Raw genomic sequence first — 27,318 nt, 5'->3', positions numbered from 1 at the left:
TATATATATATATATATATATATATATATATATATATATATATACAGTCTATACAATGCGTTTTTTTCTGTTATGTTTTAAAGTCTCTATACTTAATGATTAATTTTTTTAATGTTTTAAAGTCTCTATACTTAATGATTAATTTTTTTAATAAGTTAGTTGACAATTATTTCAATAGTCCATTAATCACAATTAATCTGATTTTTTCAGCCCTATTGCTGATCTACATGTCTGAAAAGAACCAGAATTGAATTGCTGTGGATCCATTCATAGAACGAATTCCTGATCCTTTTTATCAAATTTACCAAGAATGTTACAACTACAGCCAATTTTTTATAGATTCATTAATTAATGGTGTAAATCTTGGGTAAATTGTAACCTATCTGCCCCCATGTTCTACCTATACCTAGTGAAGAATGTAGGGCTGTTGCCATTGTTTGGTTTAAGGGAATAACCTCAGACATTTGTATGAAATTCTTTTGGTTTTGTATTTTTTATAAACCACAAAACATTAAAATCTAGAGTCATGGTACTTATCTGTCATGTATTTCAAACACAACTGAATGACCTAATAAGGGCTTTGTTTGCTCATAGGCGAGGATAAATTAGACCAATTTGTCCCCATAAATATCTTTACATAACAAATAAAATGAACTAAGTTGCAGTGAAAAAATAATGATATGAACAAAACAAGGTGGAACTGAAACAAGAAACTAATTCTTTATTCAAGTAATTGCAAACACCATTGATTATTAATAAAAGAAGTCAAGTAGTCAAGACGTAAAGTAAATCTGTGCTTTGGAGATTGCTGCTATCTATTAGATAATTATTAGTACTAATACTATAAGTACTAAATTTTACCCATTCACTTTAGTGTCCTAAGATGGCAAGACGCCAATATAACGTTTCCATAAAGCCTTACTCTGCTTTTGAAAAAGTTGCACAAACAATTTGATCGACGGATCTACAAAAGCTTAGTTGCAGAGATTCAGTCTGTCAGACTTAATTCAACATAGCTAACTTTCCATTACAAATATAGGTGCAAAAAATCGTTGGTATGTGTCTACTTTCAAAAATGCAACACTTTGCAAGAATGGTATTTCTATAAAATTTCAAAAACAATAAGAGGTTGCGTGTGAATATTTTTTTCACAAGATAACTAGATGTAAATACATGAGATATACCCATTTTTCAGCAACGGCTCAGGTGGCAGCTGTCATCCTCAAAATACTACTGGTCTTCTTTGTCTTTTTACAAGGCACTAAGGTCCAGTTGCAGATCATGTTACTCATGTAATGCGAAAAAATGTGTTTCCATTGCAGTGTTGCTTAATATAGGAATTTTGATATGACCTAAAATAACACCTCATCAAAGCATAAAAACCTTTTATAAAAAAAAAAAAAAAAAAAAAAAAAAAAAAAAGCTTTATCAATATTGCAGTGTTTCTAATTAGCAAGATTGTGTTCATAATCAGGGACTGACTCCGGGGTCCCTCCAGAGCAGCTGGAGGAGGTGTGTGTGGATCGGGAACTCTGGGCATCTCTGCTTAAACTGTTGCCTCTGTGACCGGGTCCTGGATAATGTGGAGCAAAATGGATAGATGGATGTTCATAATTACAATTTCTGCAATTTGATGGTTAATGGAAACAAACCTACAGTGGAGCATAATTGGACTGTATCTATAGTTTAACTGATATGAATTATATTGTTAGGTTCCTTGGGATGACAAGTTCGAAATAGGTACAATATGAAAAAATCTAAATAAATTAGTTTATGCATTTAAAAATGAAAGTAAATCTGAAGGTATGACCTACATTCTGATTAGTCTGGATGTTGATTATCTGACCACAATAAAATTCAACTCCCAGATATTATTCTGATCCTTTAACGTGTTGACTATTCATTGAATCAAAGATAAATGCCACATGCTGCAAATAAGCGCCACGTTGTTTTTTTTTTCTTTTTACATTTTCAGCATGTTAACTCTAATCAACCAAACATGACTTAAATTAAATTTCTATGCATTTATCTCAATTGATAGTTTCTGTCCAGACCAGAGGCATAAAAAGAAGCAAAGGTTTTAAATATGAAAGGAAAACCTTTTCATAAAATCTTCTTCATCCCTATATTTACCCATGAAGTGAGTTTTCTCAGTAAACCATCATATATTGCAAGATACAGAAGAGAACAGTGACAGGCCAGCAAGTGTGCATTTAAAGCTGTTGTTTTTAATTAATGTCTCTTCAGAAATGAACACATGATTTAATCTTATCTGATGCCAATAATCAAACTGTGACCGCTGAATGAACCTTATCAGATGTTTTTGTTTTAATGGTATTATTATTTTCCAGCTGGTTAGGAAATGGTTTATTTTCTCCCAGAATGATTACTGTCAGATCTGTGAAGACTCACTATGAGTCAGTAGCTGTTGACAAATACAACAGCCCTGGTTTATGAATTCCAGTAATTGTTGTCTTTTTGTGTGTGACTGGGTTGTTTTGTCCTCCCTATCCCTTCACGCAAGTGGATCCTGTATTGCTCCCATTCTCTCAGTTTAAAATTAATTGGAACTGAAATTGCTTTTCAGATTGTTTCAACCTGCACTGACTGACCTAATTAGTTCAATGATTTTAATGCTGGCAGGAGATCCTTTTCTAAACGATGTGGCTAATTTGAATGAGTATTCAAAACCCATGTCTGCAATTAATGACATTTACATATGTAATGTGTCTGCTTGATTACATAATCACGTGTGCTCTCCCTGATGATGTCACTGACAGGTGTCTTACGCAAAGAGAGAGATAACCGATGAAACCTGTGCAGATGTTTGCTGTGCGTCGTGCGAGAAACCGTGACTATACCTGTAATGCAGAGCTGCTGAGCTTCTGCAGCTCCAGACTTTCACATCTATTCCAGTCAAATACATTAACTGTCATCTGCTGACTTGTCACAGACTGGCAGATGTTGATTTTCTCTGTGGTTAGAACTCGCAGAAAATGTCTCTTTAGTGTGTGTGTTTGAAACGATGTGTATGATTTCTTAGATATTTGACATAAAAAGTCAGATTTTGCTGCTTCTATTTTGAAGAAGCAAAATATTAAATATCTGGATACAAAGTTCAGGGAAACTGAATCTTTTTAACCTGATTCCATGCTTTGCATAATTTGAAACAATGCTAAAAAGGTGCACAATCTGCTTGAAGGGTTCCAGATGGGAAAGAGTTGGAGATTTGGAGAGTAGCAGTGAAAACTGTCAGTGAGCAACACACAGATTCTTATAGCTTGAGAACTATTCCAAATCAAAACAACAATCTAAAAAAGTTGAAATGCTTCCCTTGTGTCAGAGGTCATTTTTCCTGCCTGAAATGTAGGAGTGAGAGATAGACTGATTCCTTGTCTGCAGTACAACAGATACTGTTTCAGTATGTTATGGTTAGAAGGAAAATAACAAATATTAATTACACAGCTATCTACTTCTACATTTAGATGCTCATCTATGGTGAAGAAAACCAAATCATAACGCAGAAAAACATCACAGATGCAAGAGTGGAAAAAATGAAAAAGACGCATTTATCCTCAGTTTAAGAAAGAGGGTGATCTACTAAATGGAGCTCAGAGTACAACCTTTGAATCAAGGAGTCTGTTTAAGGAGTGTAAGCATCTTAAGGGTGTTTCCAGGTTGGCTGTATTTGGAGGGTTTTTGGACAAAGGTAAACAAACATTATCTGCAGATTTTAAAATAAGGGTCTACAACCTGCAGCTCAGGAACCTCCATTGGCTCTTCATAGAAGTTTAAAATGATTTAAAGAGCCAACTAATTCAGCAAAGTGCAACAAAAACTATTTTTGAGAAGGTCCCAATTAGAATGCACCTATGACAAGGCTTTTCATCTGATACTAACATATGAACAGAACCTGATTCTAGGTTTTATTTACTGTAAGCTGTAATCACTTTCCCCATCCAAGAGCTTAAATCCAAATGAAAATAAAAAGGCTGCCAGCAACAAAGCAGAGGGACCACAATATACTCTTGGATTCCTTCTGATGTGAACACTAGCCCCACATGAGCTTGAAAGTGATTCTCAGCGAGGTCTCAATAAGCTTTTAATGTTTTTGAAGTGGATTCCTTCTTTGGAGCGCACTGGGAAAAATAGGCAACAGCAATTGTTTTTCAACTATTGTCTGGGGGTAAAAGTCTTTAATATGCAGATTTCTCAGATGAAACTTCGAGTGATCATGAAACTTAAAAATTTTATACTGTACCTGACTTCAATCTGTAAATGAGAAATAATAAAGCTCATTTTTGTTTAGTGCAAAATAGAACTAAAAAAAAGAAAGTAAATAGTTCTCAATCATATTTTAAATAGAAACAAAGCTAGAAAAAATTAAAGGTAAATTCCTTGTGCTGATTAGTTCTATGCATAATCATTTGCTGTATTCTAGTAAAGGTTTGCTGTCAGCAGAAATCCAACTTTGAACATGCAGAGGAATATATTTCCACCACCACCAGTCCCCTTGCTTTCCTGAGTGATCCGTTTGTTGAGGGGAACATAAAAAGATTTGCTCTGTGAACATGTTTCTGCCCTCAGGGTTACACAAACTCAATAGCTAGCTAGCTAGCATAGCCATCTCTCCTCGAGTGCACCTGTGCTTCTCTTACAGTGGCAGTGGCTGAAAATTGAGGTCATGCTCCTTGTGAGTATGAGAGTCAAGATGCTTCGATGTGGAAATTCCTGTCTTTATTCTACGTTGAAGTTTGAATCTGCCTGAAATATCTATTTGGGATATTGCCCAACACTGGTTGTAAAATATCTTACATTTCTTCTCATAAAAGTTTGAGAAAAAAATCACTTACTGTATATGTCACGCATTTTAAGTTCTAGGGTTGCAAAAACATAAACAATTAATAGTCAGTAGGGCGATGTAGGTTTACATTCATCTATATATTTTTCACAGAACAGAACCAACAATCCCACTCATTACTTATGCAAAGCGATTTGGTCTTAGAGATTTGTGGTCCATATGTTTGAAATAAAAAATGCAAGTCACCCATTCCAGGTGAGTTAGCAAGTCACCTGGAATGGGTGACTTAGCTGACTTGTAAATGTGGTTTATTTCCTTAAGCCTTCAACGCCATCCACTATTCACAGTATTTCATATTTAGCTCATGACTTGACCACCCTTACCCCAAAATCCCACATCCTTTGTAACCACCCTGCTCTGCCCCATTCCCATCCACACCGCCTGCCTAAAGCCCACAGCCTCCGTGGTTCCTCGTGCAGGTGGGAGGAACTGCACTCTGAGTTCCTTAAGGCTCGAGGAGAGCATGCGCAATATTATCATTTGTTAATTCATAGGAGGAAAATATGAGGTTATTAACGTTTATTTTAATATTGCATGGTTGAAACTCACCATCAGCATCCATCACACATTTTTGCCAAGCAATGTCCCTCTTGTGGCTTAATTTTCAACCTGTTGATGATGTGTCCAATGGTACATCTAATGCTGTGAAAGCAAAAGCCTGCTAAAACCTCTGCAAGTTAGTTCTGGTAATTTATACACACTTTAAATCATAAGATAGAAAATGATGATCTATTATGAACACCCATCCCCACTAGGGCTGGGTATTTTCGCCAAAGTCCTAAATCGATTCGATTTTGATTCATACAGTTCTAAATCGATTATTTCGATTCAATCTGTTTTTACAATAATGAAAGTGGTTCCACTGTGTTTCAAAATACTCATGTATTTTAGTTTTTTTCCGTCATATTAAACACAAAGTGCAAACTTGTAAATCGGACAGTTTAAACTTGAGATGTGAACAAAACTGTCTCAAAAGTGCAAACTTGTTTGTGAAAGTGAAAAAGTGAAGCCTCACTCGAGCAAGCAGACGTGACACAGCGGGGACACAGCAGACATGCATGAGCTGCATTATCTCCAATGCATTAACCATGTGTGCAGCGTTGTCTGTAACAACTACAGGGTGTTTGCTGGTCAGCCCTTACAGTATTTGTTTATATCTTCAGTCAACCTATTTGCTATATTTGCAGCTGTCTGGCTTGAAGTAATCTTGGGAGCATCTTTCCGGCTCATTTGAATGTGAACATCATGTGCGTCACTATAAAAAGAATCAATCTCATTTCCTAGACATCGATTTTGCAAAAAATGTAAAGGAATCGATTCTAAATCGATTAAATCGATTTTTTCACCCAGCCCTAATCCCCACATTTAAGAAAAAGAGCCACCCTATGGGACCATACTACAGTTTTTTTTTTTTTTTCTCGTTCAACTTTACAGGTTTGTAGTCACATTATATTTTTAAGTTATGTATTTTGGTCTATTTTCTTATTTGCAAAACATCTACACTAAATGGACTCTTACAATTGAATGACTTATTTACCCTGTCAGGAAGGTAGATTTATAACCCATTCCCAGACAACTTTTCTATAAACAACATTCTAAAACCGGATTAGACAAATATGTATTATTTCTTTATTCTATTGAGAAAGAAGCTTTATTTTAGTTCAACTAAAAGCACTTTTTTCCCTATTCATAAAATTAAGTTAACTGAGTGGGCAGAAATGTTGAATATCTGGAAATATAAGGTAAAAATCCTGGATCCTGCATCAATGGAAATAAAAAAAGGATGAAATATCTCCAGCTTATTAAAGGACATACCTTTGTTGTAATAAATCACCTTGATACTAATTAAAAATCAAAATTGGCTTTCAATTGCAGCTGTATAAATTATGATCTGAACAGCTTCACTTTCATTTCTTGGACTGAACTAAGCTCTGGGGGAAGTGTTTAATGTAAATACACCTGAGTCACTGGAGCACATCCTTTTAAAAGCACTGCAACAAAATTACCATCACGCCCCATTCAATTTGGAGTCTGTGTGTAAGGTTTAGCTCAGTGTCTGATGCACTCCCACAAATGCTGAAAGACTAATTGAAATTTAAGTCCAAAGCGGTTTCTTCACTGAAGCGACAAAAGAGCACGGTGTCCAGACAAAGCAAATCAGCAGAGCTGAACCTCCAAACAGCCCCTGGATAGCTTGGTTTCACATCTTTTAATTCTTTAATTTGTATTTTTTTCCAAACGATCTTGTCTCTGGAAAGCATTTTATCCTTCTTTGAGGTTACTTTCATGCTTTTTTATTATTTAGTGTTTTACTTAATCTGTTTGTAGCTGTTTGCTGGTCCATGCAGTTGGTTTGTATTTCCCTGTCATTTGGTGTCTCTACAGTCATTTTCAGTCTCTTTGTGGCCATTTTGTGCTTCTGTGGGGTTGTTTTGTCTCTTGTGTATTTTTGAGTTCCTTAAAGCTGGTTAGTATTTTATTAAAGCCGTTATGTTGTGATCGTTGCACTGATTTTGGTCCCTTTGCAAACATTAAATTTCTTAACAGACAGTTTGCATCTCTTTGTGGCCATTTTGTGCCCCAAAGTCATTGTTCAGCCAGTCTAGTGCTGTTTTCTGTTCCTTTTTCTTGAAATATAGCTTTTCTTTGTTCTAATAAGATTCAGAGAAAGTCTACAAACGGGTTCAGTCATCTATCCATCTATCCATCCATTCATCAACCCATTGAACACAGTTCAGAGGTTTGTCTCTTTGAATCACACTTTGTCATCATGCTGAGTCTCATTTTGGATGCTCTGAGCAACACTGTAACATTCTGAGATGAGGCTGGCCTAGAGAGCAAACTGATGCAGCCCACACTCAAGCCATAAACTAAATCTGGCTGACAATAATTTGGAAGTGTGTCACTGTAAAGATACATCTGCAACCAGTTCAGGAGCAGGTGAGGGACAGCTGAGGCCAGCAGCAGGATGGAAAGAACAGCTGATCCCTGCAGAACTGGCTGGATTGGGCCCAGAGGGGGAGGACACTCACTGTAAAGACAATCCTTGTGGTAATCCAGGCAGGACATTATCTGCTTCGGTGGCTCTCTACAGCATCTGGAGGGGTTCATGCCACTCCTCTCCTACTTTTTTTCTGGCTAATAACATCACACAGCCATTTAGACAGACCATATGTGCCGTAAAGCAGGTATGAAGCTGTAGAGATACACTGTGCCTCCACTGTTAAGCCGGTCCTCTAACAGTCTCTGCAAACACCAGCAGTCAGCTAAAATAATTGCCATGAGAAATGCCCAATTGCTTCCACACTTGCAGACAAAAATGACCCAACCAATTAGCTATTGTTCCTACACTTATTAGACTCATGCTCCTGTCCACTTGAAATTACCACTATATTATTTACTTTTGCATGACAACAATGAAATAATTAGGGATGGTTTGCCTTTCTCTTTGTTCATCTAAACAGTAAATAGACTCTACCCTTTCACATAAAATAACATTTTAATGCCACTATATATATATTGTTTTTGTTGTGGAATAATAACTTATTTATGTGTATTTCTTAAGTGGTGATGTCAATAAAAAAAGAGGGAGAGAATGCTATCAAAAAAGGGACCCCAGAAGGGTTACTCTTCTTCTTTTATTTTTTCTTTTAGTGAACACACCATTATTAAAGACACACACAGACGTTTCACATTGATGTGAAAGTTGTTGCTGCGCTAAGGATAGTTTCCATTTAACTACTTTCAGTTTCAGTGAGCTATTAAAAAAATGGAGTCAGAGAAATGTAAGGTATTAAAAAAGTATGTTTTACACGTCAATATATGCTTTTAATTCATCACATAAAATGGATTTCAGCAGTCTTTGAAGCCCAATTAAGACAGAATATAAAGTATTGCTTTACTTTCCCATAACACAGGCAGAAACTGATCTTTTAGATATTCTAGCCATGTTAACAATGCTAATCGTTATCAGAAGACTTAAAAGGTGGTTTAACACTATCTCTGCATGTGATACTAATAATGAACAACTTAAGACAAAAATATCAGAAAAGCAGTAGAAAAAATAAGTATTAATGATTGTGGCAAATCTTATTATGATGTTTCGTTTTTTTTATAAAGAAATAAACATTAGCAGAAATGTAAATTTGTCAAACAAAGGGCTACATAAACCAGAGAAGGATAATTGGATATAGAGTGCCGTTTAGTGCTTCTTCATTACTGGACACAGAATCGTAAGGGGTTCTAAAAACTTGAATATGATTGTTAGAGATTTGCAACTAGGAGTCATGTCTTGGGTTTAACAAAATCTCCAAATCAATCATTCAATTATCTGTATACACTTTTTGAAAAGTATGCCAGAAAAAAAAAAAGGTATCTCTCCTTTAATATGTAAACATGTTTCCATTTTTCTAGGTGTACATGATCCAAGACTAGACAATATTTTCACAAAAGACAAGCAAAAAAAAAAGGAATCATCTTTAGCAAGGTCGCCCGCTTGCCTGCAGGTTAAACTTTAATGATCATATCTGGCAGACGGATGTGAGCAACACGCATTAATATGCCAAGAAGAATGATGGAGCAAGATTTACACGCAGGCAGATCATCATTCTCTAACGCTGCAGTTTAATTACAAGGAGTTGGGGCAAGAGTTTGTTCTGGTACCAAGCAAGTCATTGGGAAACAATATGTATCAGGGACAGTGGCTCCAAATCTATACCTAATTTAAAAACTAATTTTCATGTTTGGATCCCAAGTGATGCTGCTGCTGCCTCTAATTCAATTAATAGGTCAATCCTGGATGTGTTAACTCAGTATTCAACATAGATGCAGAGAACTAGCTATGAGACTGATCAGCACTGGGCTAACAACAGGATAAACTCAACTTTCTTCTCAGGCTCATCAACAAAACATAATTAAGTAATGCTTCTTTTAATTTGGACAGAATGAACCTGATTATACCTCAATTTCTACCTTTCCATTTGCTCAATTACATCTCAAACGGAATTTAAAAACCCTTTCATTACTCTAAATGACTTCTGTAATGGCTCAGTCCACGCTTTCCTATTAAAATACTTTATTATCACACTGCAGGCTTGCTTATGTTTTTACAGGTTCTAAAATTAGAATCAGGAGAGATCCTTCACTTATATGGCTCCTGTAAATGATCCATACTTTTTAAGTTTAAGCCTAAGCCTTATTTTCAATAAAGTTTTTAGGCTTACATTTTTTACCTTTTAGGTTTTCCTATAGTTTCCCTGTAGTTATGAAGCTAAAGCTCAGGCTGTTGAAGTACAAATGTATAATTTTTCTTCATTCTATATATATTTTTTGTTTTAATTTCCGTAATGTTTTCTTCTGTGTCCCACTTTATCTTGGAAAGTGCACCTGGAACAGCAATTTTTTTATAGTTTTGCTCATTCGAGGACTAAGTCAAGGACTGCGTCAATGCTGTCTACAACATAATATCCACTCTCTTTGTTTGCTGACACAAGGATTCATTAAAAACTATATTTAATTTTATTTCTGCTAACACATCTGCACAATAACATTTTAATTACATCTTTTATAAACAAGGTAAAAGTGCATGAGTGAAAATTGTAATTCCCTGCCATTTGAATTCAACAGTATCCAATAACACGTGTTTCTTAAATAATGGTAAAAATAATGCTAATTTAGTTTAAGAATCATCTTTAAATTCAGACAAGTCAGCATCACAAGAAGGCACTTCTTGTGATGCAGGATCCTCAATTGTCATCGATCCTTTCCCATTTTTAACTGATTTTGATTGTGTGTCAGGGCGTTCCCTAAAAAAAACACTAACTCTTTCATGTCTTCACAACAACAGATGCTGTTGTGTTGTTAAATCTGGAACCCCTTCTCAAATTGTATCATCAGAGAAAACCTGTTGTATTTTCAAAGATTTAAACAGTAAGTAAGCAACAAAACTCTTGTATTCTGACCAAAATATTTTGTCATGAGCCTCTTTCCTTGATTACCTCACAGTAAAGGCTGATTTCTACTCAGAAACCGGGTCGTCTGCAAGTCTGTCACAGTTAACGCATATATGTCCCTGCCCCTTCCGCAGACACACTGGTGCACCTTTCCGAAAAAAGTAGGTGACCGAAGGTCCAGGAAACACACAGCCAGGCAGACGAGCTCCGAGCCAACTCCCATGTCACAGGATGAAGAGAGCATATCCAGCCAGTCACAGTCAGAGAAACAGGACTACACTGGAAAACAGGCTGATCTCAAACTTTGCTTTTTAGTCAAAGTGTTATAATTAACAAGTAGTCCTGGTCCAGTGCCTCTGTGCTTTTTTAGCCTATGATGATCTCGCTATTTTCTGTCCCATGGCTAGTTCTGCTCTCTCAGTCCTGTTTCTTGTGTTGTTTTTTCTCGCTAACAAATAAGTCAGATTTTATCTGGTTCAAACAAAGGTTTGGTCCAAATTATTTGCTGATACAACCTTGCAGAGGATGAAGCAGTGCAGCAAAATCAAGGTCTGATTCAATCTTTCCTTTTTTTAATTTATTAATTTTCTTTATTTTAGCATACACTATATTTTCATCTTATTTCCAGAACACAGTCCATTTCGTTTGACTGTTTCATATTAGAATTGCAATAATTTTGACAGGGTATAATACATTTATGTATGAATATTTTGGATCAAATTGAATTAGAGAATATCATGTGAACAGACTGTGTGCCTTGTAAAGTGCTTTATGACTAAGTCTACTCTCCATTGGGGCAACCATTGTAACTCCTGCCAAATGAATCCTTTTAAAGCTGTTTTATAGTAAGATTTTTACCCAAACACATACACACACCACATCTACAACATTCCTCTTGCCCTCTGTGAAGACTAAAGTCCAAAAATTATATAGGAAAACTATGCTTTTGACATCTCTCAGCAACCTCCTTTATTTTGAGCATGTGGACACATTACGTGTTAATTAGTAATGAAACAATCAAAATGATCTTTTTTTTATGATTGTTGAATTACTATCAGGTCCCAGCATGTCAGCATGTTCTAATTTAATTTCTGCACTCTTTGTCGAAAGGCTGCACTGAAAGACAGGAAGACACTCATTGTTATCCTGTTCTTTCAATACAGGTTTAATTGCCCAGAATATGAGTTGTGACATCCCCTTACTTATCAAATTAACAGCTCAGACAAGGGCAGTTAGGTGCTCAATACCGATTTTAACTGGATCAAATTTGCAGCAAGTGTTTTACTGTTAGACCTAAACCATATTAGTTCATATATGCTCAATCAATGTATTTTTTTCAAATACTGTATATTGTATCAGTTAAGTAATACTGTACATTCTTCATAAGAGTTGCAAAATTCTGTCCTTATGCTTTAAATTGGTCAATTTACAACAGTTGTTAAGGTTGGGTATTAAATTGCTGTATCACATTTGCACAAGTATTAACACTGTGAAAGTCTAGCCATCATCCTGTGGGGTGAGGAGACGATAAACATGTCACAGAGATTAATAATTTTGGTGTAAAAGTGCAAATCAAATCTAGAACAAAGGAATTTGTGAAGATACAGATCACAGCTAATTAGAATGGACTAGTCAAAGTCCAGACATCCAGAATTCTATTAAGAATTTAAGGTAGAAAGATGTTTGCAACCAATGTTTGCAGACGTTCATTTCTTCTGAGTGTGAGATATTTTGCAGAAGACTTGGCAAACATTACATTCTACAAGCTGGTAGAGAAATACACTAAGAGACTATACAGAAGGCATATGTCTGCCAAATCTTAGATTTTGTATCGATGAAACAGTTTCATTGATCTTTATGATTATCACTACCACATAAAATTCAAATAAGTTGTGTAAATATTTTGGCTGTAACGTGACCTAATAAAACTAAGTAACAGCGACGTGAATCCTCTTAAAAGACATATATAAAAACAATCCAATAATAAAATCAAATATGTAGCTTTTTGCTCAGATTTGCTTCAAAACTGCCCCAAAATAAGTAGAGATTAGTGCTGTCCTTTTGTTGCCAAGCCATAACTGCCAAAAAACAAAAAAAGCTGTCTTTAAAAAAAAAAAACAGGTTTCTGCTCATTCAGCAGTCACATCCAGCTGACTGACAGCTAGTAGCAGCAGGAGGGGAAAGACAAATGTTACTCGGGGTTAGATTCAGTCAAAGGAAACCCCCCCACCCCCACTGTCTGTAGCCTCTGACTAAGAGGGGTTTAAGCCACAGGAATTAAATTGCATTAAATATTTTTTCTTGAGCATACATTGATAATGGAAATCAACCCAGGCCATATAGGTAATTATACATTTATGAAATCATACACAATGATGTCCTCTGCAGAAAATGTAAAGCCTGATGCTAAAGACTGTAAAACAGATATTCTTAGTGTTATTTAGTAGTTTTACTTATTGATATCCTCTATACTGATAATGTGGTTTAATTACACCTCATTAGCTTTATCTCAGAAGCCACTTAGACGCTGTAATGCAAGGAGACAAGATTATCTATCTGCTGTGATAAATGTTTATTTGCTTCTGTGAGTCTTATTTTCTACAAAGTGATTTTTTTTTTATTTATAAGCTTCAGGGACAGCAATGAGATGTTTTTAACCCTATGAGTTGTGTTTCAGTAAAAAGAAACTTGTTTTAATTTGTTGGGGAAATGAAGATTCAGCTTTTGTTTTGTTTTAATCAGAAGCAACCACCTACAATCAGAGCAACTTGCTGATATACAATAAAATGTTTTTACATATTTATGTATACGTTGTGTATGTGTTGGTTAGGGCTGCAACAACGAATCGATAAAATCGATAGAAATCTACTTTTAAAAGCGTTGGCAACGAATTTAATCATCGATTAGTTGTGTCGCGCGATTAATGCGTCATCCGCCGCCGCCGTCATCACTTCCACTTGACTGAAACGGGGGAAGAAAAAAAAATACGGCAGAGCGAGTCAGCGTCGCAGGTGCAGTGTTGCCAACTCAGCGACTTTTCAGACCCCTCCAGCGACTATTTTTCAAAAAAGCGACAAATCTGGCGACTTTTTACGGTGTCACTGGCGGCTTTTGGAGACTCTTACGTGAAAGCATGTATTGTTCCTACTCTGCCGTGGGGCGCTTCCCCCATCCCAACCCCGTTCTCCCGCAGAAGTCCCTCTCAGCGCTGCAGTCAGAGCCGCAGGATATTTACCCTCAGCGTCCAGACTGCAAATGAAGCGCGCATGCGCCGGGATTGAGGGCGCAAATTGATCACAATAATTAAAATAGCCTGCGCTTTGTAAAGTGAAAAAAGTCGTAACATGCAACTTTTGTCAAAACAAATTAACATGGCACAGAAGCACCACTGTTATGACGCAGCACCTGAAAAGAAAACACGTTGGAGCCTTCGATGGCAGTGAAGAGAGCTGGTCAGCAGGATGAGTACCATGTTTGTTTCGTTTTAAAACGTAACGTTAGTTTCTCAGGTAGCTCATCTGATGCTTTCCTTACCGTGTTAGTAGGTTACAGACAGTGATAAGGTTGGCTACTTATTTTACTTTTAATTTCATTTGAATTAGCTTAAGCAGCGTTTATATTTTCTTTATAAATAAATTAACTTGCAAATTATGAGGGCAAGGCTTTTAAAGTTTAAATTTTCTGGCAAAGATAAAGTAAAGAAGATCCTGCAATTTATGGAAGTAAAGCAGAATAAAATCCAGCAAGATCAGTAATATGTCAATTAATTATATGCCACATTCCCATGTAAATATCTGTCTTTGGAGGATGTGTTTTTAGCATCCCTAGTTCACTCTTTTTTTATTCCAAATACAATTTATAATTTGAATCACAGGGCTATTTTTATCTCTATGGTTCAGTATTTTCTCAAGTAGCATCTTTAACTGCTATACTTTCCTGTCTTAAAAGGCAGAACTCTTCTAGTAAAAAAAAACCTCATTTGTTGAAATGGGGGGACCTATTGTTTGAACCCCTTAGGGGCTTTTAAAAACAAAAATGTCTTTTTTTGTGCTTTATGAAACAAAGTACCCTATATTTTGTGGATGTACAGCTACATTTCTCATGTAAGTTTGCGTAGTTTTAACACAAACATTTATTTTTCATATTGCACCAGTACAGTTAATGAGCAACCTGTACTTGTGTGCTTGTTTGTTCTGTCTAAAATGTTTATTTTGGAATAACGAGGTTAATATAAAAAATATTTTTTGACAGATTCATCGATTAATCGAAAAAATAATCGGCCGATTCATCGATTTTTAAAATAATTGTTAGTTGCAGCCCTAGTGTTGGTTAAAAATCATCAATATTAAATTTTGCCATATCTGAATTATAAAGGACTGTCTTAACCCAATATTAAGTAGGATAATATGTATGTAAGTAAATTCTGGAATCCAATCTGAGTGTTGGGTTGGGCTTTCACTGCCCAGGCAGTCAACATACTGTGTATGTATTAGCTGTGATGCTAAAGCTAATTAAAAAGATATAGGGAGGATTTTTAAGATGGTACCAATAACTAACAACCTCCTCACAAAATGAAAAATTACTGATTTAACTGAAAACCTGCAGCCTCTGTTCTGCTTTGAAATCCTCATCAAGGTATGTGCTTTCATAAAAAAAACAAAGAAAACCATGAAACCTTCACAAACGGAGTATAGATAATGTTATTTCTTGTCATCAGCAAAAAAAATATCTGGATACAACAGAAGTGAGGTTAACCTGTTGTAATATAACAATTGCATTGACCCCTGACACACTGTTAAAAAATATATAAAATATGTCCTGTATTCTGACAAAAAATGTGAAGAAAAAAAGTTCTGTTTAAGAATTGAAAATGCTAAGTTTGGTCCTTTTTTTCCTTCTCATACAGTAAATAGTTTAACCTGAGGCTATTTTGATTAAGAACAAAATAAATTCCTAAATGATATGTTAAGTTATGTATTTTGTTATCTCTTTAGAACATTTCAACTCTTTCCACAGATGTTAAAACCAATGATAAAGATGATACAAAAAAGAGACTTAAATAAACAAACTTTAACTGCAAAGACTCAGATGAAACCCCAGTTTTACATATTCCTAGACATAGATACCTGCATTCATAACATCTCACGTTAAAACAAACACAAAGCAAATAGAGGATTGAGATTACATCTATTACGTTTGGCGGAGAATCCGTGATGCTATGGGCTAGCATAGCATCCAAAACGCCCTGAGAAACATGCTGAGTGCCCAGCATGATCATCTTTTTTGTTAAATACCATTGAAGTTTAAATCAAACAAATCTTGCGGTTTTAGGGCTGCAACTAAGGATTAGTTTGCAAATCAAATAATCTCTCGATTATTTTTTAGATTTATAATCGGATAGCAAAAGATTCTTTCAAAAAGACTTTTTTTTGTAATTAAGCCAGGGGAAACTCAAACCATTTTAAATGCAAAATGTTTATATATTTCTTACAATCTTGATATAATTATTGCTAAAAGTGGGTTGCTCTATCAGCTAAATTTGTGTTTTAAAGTCTCTATACTGCTGTTTACGAATCGATTCCTAAATTAGTTGACAATTATTTCAATAATTGATTAATCATGATTAATTGTTTCAACCCTAGGTGGCTTACTATTAAACAGTCAAAACTGAACAGAATGGTGTTTTGATTATGATTCAAAATAATTTTCCAGATCTACACAGAATTGATTCACCAGATGCATTATCAATCTTCATCCATCAGCCCTAAATCCTACAGAACACCTTTGTGGTTAGGTAAAAATAAATTAAGCATATAGCAGTTTATTTGCTATGGCTGCAAAGTTTGAGGAGCTGTAAGAGAAGTTGTAAGTTTACACTTAAAAATTACCATTTTTTGTGTAGCTGTTGTTTCTCTTATGAATGCAAAGTATTCTGCTTTATTAACAATGCTTTCATTTGTTCAAGTGCATTACCCTGAAATCTTAATCTCTATTCACACTGACAAGAAGCCATGTGGTCATACTTACACATCAGGGAACAAAGCACATGCTTGTAGCATACAGCAGACCCCTTTGCTATATTATATTTATGTCAGCATAGGTATGGGCACGCATGAGCTCCACAATCCTCCTCTCTTTTTCTGAGTCTCCTGTGCAGTTCTGGTTTGGCCCAGATAACAGCAAACCTGCCTGGAGGCGCGAGACACCAACACTGCAGGACGTAATGGAAGCTATCATAATGCTTGGCAGGAGCCCAGATCGTGGCGCTGAGCAGGAAACGCCTCTCAGCTCGGAGTGTGAGGACACGTCGGTTTGTTTTGATGCAGTGGCTAAAGGTTTTAAAAGCTGGCAGATGGACTGATGTAGGTGACAGAACAGTGCGGGCGCAGGAATAACAACTTCATCAAAAAAAAAAAAAAAAAAATCAACATTTAGTACCTAATAAATGGAATCACAAAAAGAAATTGTGACAAATATTGCCTTTTTCTGGAACATTAAACTATGTATTTGATGTTTTTTATTATTGTTTTAATATAAAAAATGACATTTAAAGAACAAGAATTGAAGATTTACTATGAAAAAAATTATTATATTTTGCATGCATGCTCAAAACTTCCCTGACTCAACTCTAAGGTTTTATCTTCTCCTGCTGCCATGCAGAGTTCTGCTTGGCATGTACAGTATTTTCTCAACCAAATCAGAGGATCACTTTGTTTCCTTTGCCTAGCCAGGTGAAAAGTCCTGAAGTCGTATAAAGAGCAGTTCTATGGGATTCTACAAAACCGATTCAATCTTAGCTTGACCTAAGAGGCAGTTCTAGTGATGTGGAAGACCTATTCCATTGTTTCATTACCAAAAAAAAACTAACATCACACATTATGAATGTCCTAGAGAGTTTCCTGTTGCTCACCTGAACAAGCAATAAGGAACTATCAGGAGTTGGCCTAACGCTTTGGAGTTTGAGTGTAGTTAATCAGGCTAACTTACTATTGTTTTTAGAAACTCCAGAAGACAGCCCTTTGTTTAAGAAATAGAGCTTAGATTTCATAGCACAATATATTTCTAAATTTCCATTAAAAGGGTATAATTCTGATATTGAATAATTTACCTCAGAAAAACTGCTGAGAATATCCAGAACCTGTAGAAGCTTATATTGCCAAGTATAACATCCTTAATAATAGAATTTTCTAAATTTTTGGAAAAAAGTAATCAAAATTTTATCTGCATTAGGCTCAACAATAACATGCACACTTAAGCTGGTGATTATCTCTCCCACCTCTTATTTCTCAGTCAATGGGTTCTTGCCACTTTCACAGTTTCTTTGACAAAGGCACCAAAGACTGTCTTTACAAGCCACTTTAATAAATAGGAAAACAACTTAAAATTACCTCTGAATATACACACTAAAGGTCTCCGATTAATTCTAAAACATCTAAGTTTTGATAAACCCTCAATGACACTAATAGCAGCACTTCACAATTGTTTTTTTAACCTTCCTTAGTCTACGATTTCTTCTCTTCTCTCTCACACATAACAAACAGCTCCCTTTCTAATCTAGTCTTGAATTATATTTTTTATTACTTTATAAAAGCTTAAAAAATTATTTAACACTTTTCATCTTTAATGAAACAAAAAAATCTATTTTTTTAAGTATTATTATTTTACCTGGGCAAAGAAAAAAGAAAGAACACTATTAAGGTTTCCTCTAATGAACATAACCTTTATCACAGCAGGGATCAATTCAGTCAAAACTAAATAAATTAAATCACACATTAAAAAATAAGACAACTTCCTGTTCGTAGTGATAAGCTCAGCTCTTTGTATCCACTGAGGCCTGCGCTCATCAAGCTGCGCCACAAGTGGTTGCTTACGATAGTTACTCTTTCCACACTGTCTACATCTGACATTCGACATTCCTTTTTCTTATTCATCAGACCCTAAAATCTGAGATATTATCAGGGACGGTTTTGCTGGCTGCAGGTCAGCTAAGACTGGGGTGTTTGTTTACCTTATTTAATGCACTCATTTTGTTGCAAACGTTTACAGCGTTGGAGTTAGCATAGCGGAGCTCAGCCTACAGCCACAGGCTCTGTGTCTACGATCTATCATCACATTCATTACGTAGCTTGTGTGTTATGGCTCTTTCTGTTCTGCTTGAGTCAGATGCTCCCTGAACATCACTTGGGTACAAACTCTGTAATAATAGACTGAATGTATATCGAAATTCAAAAGTCACCTAATTATTATGAAGTAAAATGATGTTGTGATAGATATTGTTACTTTAATTTTTGTCCAGCTTCACTCAGAGACTACTTAAAGGTATAGAGGAGGATTTTTGCGAATTTTTGTAAAAGACCAGCCCTCTCAACTGCACATCACTGTACCTGCTCTTGAGAGGAAACGCTAATTAAACGTGTGCGAGAGCATTCACAAGCCCATTTCTCCTCATGCATGCTCTGTTTAAATGTTGCTTTTTGCATCGCTCAACCAAACTTACTTTCCAAAAGATTTGCAAGTTTTTAACTATGTCAAACTCACCACCAGTAAGTGAAAATGGGGACGAGCTCGTTGGACGGCCTTACATAAACATATCACCAGAATGATTGACAATTAGGACGACCACTTATTTTTAAGATGATCCACCCGGAAAAAGAACATCCTCCACTATACCTTTAACAAAGGCTAATTAACAAGGTAGTCAGCAGTAAAGGAGTACCGCAGGGGGCAGTGCCTTACCATTTATTGTTACTATGGATAACACCTTTATAGTACAAAACTGACTTCTCATCTGCACAGGTGTTCTGATGACTCTGCAGTCATGACGTTTAATAAAGGTGACAAGAAGCTGAGTGCAGAGTGATGGTGAGCTGATTTGTGGCGCGATGTAGACAAAATCATCCCATCCTGAATGTCAGTAAAACAAAGGAATTGAGATTTCAAGAGAAACAGAAACACTATTACCATCATGGGAAAAGGAGTGGAGGTGGTGGAGGAATATGAGCACCTCAGCGATCACCTTTACAAAAGATTGGACTAGAGATAAAACTGTGAAGCAGTTTAGATGATAGAGCAGACTGTACATTTTAAGGTCCTTCAGTGTAGGGCTAAATCGTTTTGACAACTTTCTAAACCAAGATTGTGATTTTCTGATTTTTTTTTAAGATTTGCCTCCTCTATAACCACACGGATGTCAATATTTCACACCAGGGATCCATGCTTTTCATGGCCCCCATTGTTGCAGCACTTTACTGATACTGTTGTGTGTAAAATTGCTTACTTCTACTTGCATGCATTGATCTGCTGCTAGCTGCAACACTCTCTTCCCTTCTGTGTGGTGGCAAACACACTTTAAGCATATCACTGGCACCAAATGGGCTGGAGTGAGACAGTCACTGTCTTACTCCTGTTAAACATAGTATTACCAAAACTGAGCACCTATTCTATTTGACAGTTCTGATTTATTAAACTGTGTATAAATCAAAATGCAATGACTTGCTTAGCCATACTTTAGTGTTTAGAGAAGAATGCTGCATATTAAGGATTGTGTGATCTCTAGATTGCCATCATCTGATGGGGCAGAATCATCAGAAAAAAGGAGCAGGTCGGCTATGATTGGGGCTAATAATGAATAAGGGAATAAAGAAAACTGGCTTTGTTCTTCTCTAGACCATCGGAGATGATTTTACAAAGGATTCTTCATGAAATAAAGAGCATTACGGACAGTAATGTTTCAGAGGACTCTGATACAACGACAGTGTCACCATTCAGAGGGTTCTCTACACCCAATGTAAGATAAAAAGCTAGAGACCCTATGTATCCACAACCATTGGTATTTTCAATAACTTGTTAAAGAAATACCTTTAGCATGAGCTACAACAAAGTTCAAATCCTCATTGATAAGTTTTTTTAAATTGAATCTGACTCTGTTTGCAACAGCAAACATTCAATATAAACATGAATTAAAAGGAGGCTGGCCAAGACAGAAGGCCCAGCTTGATTTCTTTAAGCTTGACTGAAATTTGCAGCTGGCAACATGGATAAGCAAGAAAGTTTTTGCTAGAAAGGTTTTCTACTTAGATAAACGTTGGGCTGTTTGCCTGCCATGTGAAGAACTGTGTATTTATGAATCAATATGTTGATCTCAAACCTAAGTGCACGGTGATGAGTGTAAATGTGGTAGGAGCACCATGCTGTGGGCCTATAAGACTCAAAGCAGTACTGATGCAATCCACAATGTGATTAAATAATAAATTAGAAACATAATCTTAAATATTAATTTCCCCTCAAAAGTTATGAGTTAAACTGGAAAGAATTCTCAATTCCTGTGATAATTCTCAATAATGACCACAAAAATATGTGTCCAATGTGCAACTTGACACACAAATATTACTCGGTGTGTATGCATCTACTTGAGGTATGGGTGTACAATATGTCAATATTAGATCATGAAGGATTAGATCTTTTAAATGATCTGCCAAAGTGAGGAGATCATATGGATTGTGTAAGTCACATTTTATAAGCTGCAGTTTTATAGTGATCCACCAAACCGCCTGACTTACTACATAATCAAACTGACCTATCGATCATAACGAATAACCGGTACTGACTCACTTTCTTACCTGCCTCACTCTTTGTGTGTGTAGCGGTAGCCGCATGGAGAGACATGGCCGAAAACCAGATGGAGGACTTCCATTATATGAAACTTGTTTTGATTTTTTTCAAAATACCAAGGCACAAATAAAAGTAATTTGCAAAGTTAGCTCAGAGATGGTTTGCACATTGGACGGCAACACAGCAAACTTTTTAAATCACTTGAACAGAAAGCACCCAGAAAGGTATGAGTGTCATGATCTTGGCGCTGATGGTTTGTTTTTTTCCTTTGCTCCTTGCTCCCTGTCTAATTGGTTCTGCGGCTGATTATCGCCGATCATTTCCACCTGGTTCCTCTACTATATAAGTTGTGTGTTTGCCTCCCATCAGCGCCAGGTTATTCGTGTGTTTTGGTGAGAAGTTTCCTAGCTTCCTTTAGTCTGTCCGCTTCCCTGATTATGACCAGTTTTCTGTCCTGTGGATCTCGAGTTTTGCCTTCCCCCTGTCTGCTCTGTTTGTCGCATCTGGTCCTGGTTTCTGAACCTGGAACTGTCTCCTGACTTCGGCCTTGGATTTCCCTTCTGGACTCTGTTGCTGCTCGGCGTCTGCTGCTCGCTCTCTAGGAACTCTGGGGGCGTGGCCGCCACAACTGCAGTCAAACCTCCCTTCTGGATTCTGCTGAGTTCTCCGCGAACGGACTGAACATTGAATCAGGTCAGTGACTAGCTCCAAGTCGCATTCAGCTCCACATCCAGTCACTGACCTGTATTCTCCTATCACTTGAGAGATCCGCCCGCAGTAGACAAGCAGCCCTGCGCACCTGTTAGCGTTTAATAAACGCTTTGAACTTTCCCTCTGCCTGTCTCGCCTCGAATTCTGGGTCCAATATTCTGAGATCACTACAATGAGAGCCAAACAGTCAGGGGACAGCCGGGATTATCGCGGCCAGAGGCAGTCGCTGGACCCAAACAGTCATTAACACAGACTTTGATAAAGTCTTATGTATGAAAAGAACAAAAGATGCAACAGAAGCTGTTGATTTTGATCTCTTAAAAGATGCGGCTCCGTTCAAGACAATTGAAAACGGGGGGTTCAACCGCCTGAATAAAGTAGTTGACTTGTGGTATGACCTGATTGGCCAAAAAAAATGCCTCTCCAATACTGCAATGTTTACGATCAAGCAAAACTGCTTCTATTCAATTTAAAACCTGTTTTGAAAGATTCTTTGCTCCGTTTTTTTAGGACTCTTTACATGCAAAAACAGTTTGGCTACACTGACCAAAGACTTACAAATTATTCTGAAAAATACAAGTAAGCTCATGATAAAACAGAAATAAGGATTTTATAAATGAAAAAAATCAGGATATGATATTTTTGCCACCTAGAGCCTGTATGAATGAATCAACAACTGTGGGTTAAAGAAAATGCATAATACATTTAAATTGGTGCAGAGGAGTGATTGTAAACCTCAGCCTGAAACTTTAACTACAACTGTTTTCCACCACAACTAGAGTCACTGAGATTTTTTTCTTTTCTGGGATTTTGAATAACTTGGTCAGTCTACACACGTGAGCCTTGGTTGGTAATACATAATGCTTCTCAAATTACCTCACAAATTAAAAGGCATTAAAACCAACCCCATCTTTTTATCTACACCTGCTTTATGACCTGCATAGATTTAACAGACAGCAGTAGAATCAATACACACTAACAGCCTTCCAGCCTTTGAGACAATGTTTAATTCAATCGCTCTAATTAGCTGGCCTTGATAAAAAATGTAAGTTTAGCCGCAGAGTCCTGCATTCTGTATTTATCAATAGTCGATTCCATTGGGTTAAAAAAAAAAAGCAAAGAAAAGCCTATTTCTGGTCTACTGCAGTGAGCTGTTTAATGACTCCCAGAGTTAACGGTCTATACACGGACTTAATGGTCCGCTCTCATTTGTTTTATGGGCCCATATTATGGCGATGAAACCTTTCTTCTGTTCTGTCAAGCTGGATACATACGGAGAGTTAATTGGTGATGTTTCATGGCATTTACAGATGAATTTAAGGCAAACAGGAATGAACTCATCATGAACCGAAAAAGTCCTATGTTAGCTCAGTTGCACACTCCACAAATCCCTCCTTCACCACAACTATACAATCTCTATATTTATTTTATTTTTTTGCATTTTCCGCAGCATACCGTTAATCTCGAGTCAACCCTTCTGTTGAGGGATTTATTTCCTGTAAGCCCCTCTTTTAGTCCTGCCTGTGCTTCTATTAATTTTCTACAAAATCAGATTTGGAAGTATTTCACATATCTGCAGGCCTAGAAAAGCCGATTTGAGTCTGTCCAGCAATAAGACAGGCACTTAAGAATGGATAGATATTTGCCCTTGCTACTTATGCTTCCACTTTATTTGAAGAGTAATTGATTATTTCTGCACCTTCCTAATAAATACATAGAAACAGCTTTAATACCTTTTTCAAAGATAGGTGCAGCCTTTCTATTTGTTCTGAGATCTGTTACTCATGGTGAAATGAAGAAATACCAATACCTCACGAACTGTTCCCTGTTTCATGAAGTTGTAACCACAATTTTCATTATACTTTTTAGGATTTTATGGGAAATGTAGTCTCAAGACATGCAAGAGACATCACAACTAAATATGCAGAGAAAGTCGCTACGGTAAGATCAGGACTAAACATATCATGACGGAAACCAGAAATCCCATGTGAAGAGTGAAAACATTAATCCTTTTTCAACAATTTTATGGTAGGAAGTTGTAACCCTGGTGTCATCCTGCAGTGATGGTAATCTTAAGCTACTGTATGACAGGAAAACTGATCAGACTAAATTTGATTTAAAAAAAAATAAAAAAAAATAAAAACTGTTAGAAGTTTCCTAAAAGCCATGAAGGGTCCCACTAAACAAGTGGAAGAATGAACTCCACTACAGGATCATACTGTGGGAATACTTTCTCTTCTGAGGGACAAAGAAGCATGTCAAAACTAATGGGATGAGGGATGGGATGAATTAGGCAATCCTGTGAGAACACCTACACAGCCATGCAATTACCAGGTGCCTAATAAGGCAATTTTCTTTGGAAAAGATTTAGAAAAAAAGTCTGGTCATGAGCTTCAAGTGGCAGTTTGTGGATGTTCAGTGTGACAGGGACAACATCTGCAGATTTTAAGAGGAAAACAAATTACATATTTTCTTATTTCCCAAGCCTTTTGCAGTTCCTTGGCTATTATCTCTTTAAATTCTACTTGTATTTTATGGTACCTCAGCAATGACTTATCTGAAAGAAAAGCTTGCACTGGAGAGTCCATCAAGTGTAAATGACTTTTAAGTCCTGTATGATTTTGAGATTTCAGTGTACGGTGGACTTTTGAGATTGTGAAAACCTTGTGACCAGCTTCTTGTTGTCTTGTTGTCAAGGTGCAGCCTTGAATTACATGGGATTCAGAGTTTATGGAACAACCTTATAGATTAAAAGTCTGTTTCTATCAATTTCAACTACGATTTACCTCATTTTTGTAGACAGAAACATTTAATATGAAATATGGTCATAACTGCACTGCAAAAAACATCTAGAATTAAGTAAAAAAAAATCTTAAATTGAGTGTTATTACCCTTAATTTTAGCAGATAAATAAGATGAATTGCCAATGGAATTTATATTTTTACTCCTAAAACAAGATAATTGGATAATATGCGCTTGAACTAAGACAAAACATTTCTTTTTTTCTTATATTAAATGTCAATTGTCTTGTTCCATTGGCAAAGTATCTCATTTACCTCTTCAATTCAAGACAAAATGCACGTAATTTAAGCAAAAATGACTCATTTAGATTTCCATTTTTGCAGTGTGGTAGATATATACCATTTTTGGCAAAAGGCAAACCTTTGACTCTATTTACAAATTGTGTGCCTCCTTTAGCCATTTTTACACTGGATTTTATTTAGCAGTATTGCAGTAAATGTGGTTGGAGAAACTATTTGTCATTCTTTTAAAAAGCAATACATAATTTCTACCCCTGCTTTAAGTAGGTCTGTTGCATACCCCAGTAAACAGCAATTAAATTTAAGATTATAAGGTGATGAAAAAAAAAATTGTATAAATAAGCTGCCAGTTTTGCACCCATTAAAATAGTGAAAATCTAAATCACTTGAGTGTGATCTTGCAAATTTAAAAAAGAACGTTTGCTTTAACAGACAATAGAATAACACATCAGCCACAGGTGCATCATTATGTTACCTTATCCTTTATTTCAAACATGTTTTATGTACCTGCAAAAGGGAAAATGTCTGTTCATCTTCGTTGAAATAGAAAACAGCAAAAACGAATAGAACTCTCCCAAGAATCTAGTAGGGGAAAAAAATAATATCCAAAAATATTGGACACTGTCATCTGCAAGAGTACAACAGGGAAATAGAGAAAAAAAAAAAGGTGAAACAAAAAGCACAAACCTGTGAGCTCAGCTGCAAGAAAAGTGTCACGTTAAAACGTCAGAGGGGAGCTTTAAAAATGATTCCCTTGTTTTTGGTAAAAGATAAAGAAAAGAGCAACAAAGTTAAAGCGAGGGATTTCACCGGTGAGTTTCATCAAAATCACAAACCATACTGCTAAAATGCAAACCAAAACCACAGCAACAGCAAACCTCCACACAAAACAACCAAAAAATAAAAATAAAAAAATAAAAATACTAAAAATCTCCCAAAACCCACCAGTAAATGCGCAGGATTTCTGCAAAACTGCAAGCAAAGTGAGAGGCTTTCTCAGAGACAGATAAACGCACCCGTTTCTTTTTTTTTTCCTTTTCTTTTTTTACCCTCTCGATCTGAATCACTGCATGCTGAAAACTTGAAGCCTGGATGGATTGATTGTTGAGGGGGAGAGAAAAAAAATGCTTCAAACCAGCGCGTCAAATGCTCAATTTAAACACCAGCAAAAGGAGGAAAAACAACAAAAAAAGAAAAAAAAAGAAGGGGGGTAAATTTAGAAGACAAAAAAAAAATATTTTGTTTAGAAAAACAGAAAAAAAATAGCCATTGGGAAAGTGTACTCACCGAGCGGGAGTAAAATGTTGCAATAAAAATGTGAAATGGCTCAAAAGAGGCTACAGTATGGCGGTGCGAGGCGGAATGCTGTGCCTTTTTCCCCTCTCTAGCTCTCTGCCTCCAGTTCTGTCATGTGACTCCTTCAGCTCCGACTTCCAGCAATGAGAGTCCAGCCTCGAACAGCTGATGATGCCGACTGCTTTCCTATAACGCCTCTGCTCCTGCAAAAGTAGTGTAAAAAAGAGAAAAAGAAAGAGCGCTGCGCTGCTTATCGCGCCACGGTTACAACTGAACCGGTTTTATGTATCTCTGCTGCATTTTGAAGATGCACAGCTCTCTCCTGTGTCAGAGCCACGGGACGATCAAGTCATGCGGGGTTTTTTCTTCCTCTTCCCTTTACTGTCATCGTGAGCTTGTGCATAAGACATGAATCTCAGACGAATCTAATCAGTGGATTTAAAGATATGAAAAACAATGAAACATCATGTTTTAACAGCACATAGCTTCACTCTTTATTCTGAGGCTGGGATGCAGTTTCAGATTTTCAGGTTTTCCAGCATTTATTGTCATTACAGTGTAACAAGTACAGAGCAACGAAAAAAAAAAAAAAAAGCCCTCTCCCTTTAACCCATTGAGGAGCATTGGGCTGCCATTGGGCGGCGCCTGGGGAGCAGTGTGGGGTTAAGGGTCTTGCTCAGGGACCCAGAGTGGCAGACTCTGGGAGTGAGGCTTGAACTAGAACCTCTGAATTCCAAGCGCAATGCCGTAACCACTAGGCTGCCAGTTTGAGTTAGCCAATACAGATCAAGGTCCATTCATTAAAAAAAATAAATAAAAAATTAACTAAACACAGTCCCATGTTATA

The 27,318-nt window shown here is 36.5% G+C and overlaps 1 protein-coding gene across 3 annotated transcripts in view; it reads right to left on the bottom strand.

Moving 5' to 3' along the window:
* The window catches only part of ralyl (RALY RNA binding protein-like), a 182,305-nt gene extending 155,547 nt beyond the window's left edge, over positions 1–26,758 (bottom strand). Inside the window, exons 1-2 of one of the 3 annotated variants that reach the window (XM_015398974.1) lie at positions 26,463–26,758; positions 26,121–26,263 (exon numbers count right to left, since the gene is read on the bottom strand). The gene's annotated coding sequence lies outside the window, so the exon portion shown is untranslated. The other 2 variants (XM_015398973.1, XM_015398972.1) reach the window with 2 other exon arrangements.
* Positions 26,759–27,318: the final 560 nt, after the last annotated feature.

The sequence above is a fragment of the Cyprinodon variegatus genome, unplaced genomic scaffold (assembly GCF_000732505.1).
Source record: "Cyprinodon variegatus isolate N-32 unplaced genomic scaffold, C_variegatus-1.0 Scaffold976, whole genome shotgun sequence".
NCBI lineage: Eukaryota > Metazoa > Chordata > Actinopteri > Cyprinodontiformes > Cyprinodontidae > Cyprinodon > Cyprinodon variegatus.
Note: the sequence above shows the minus strand (reverse complement) of the source record. Positions and strands in the feature narration are given on the sequence as shown.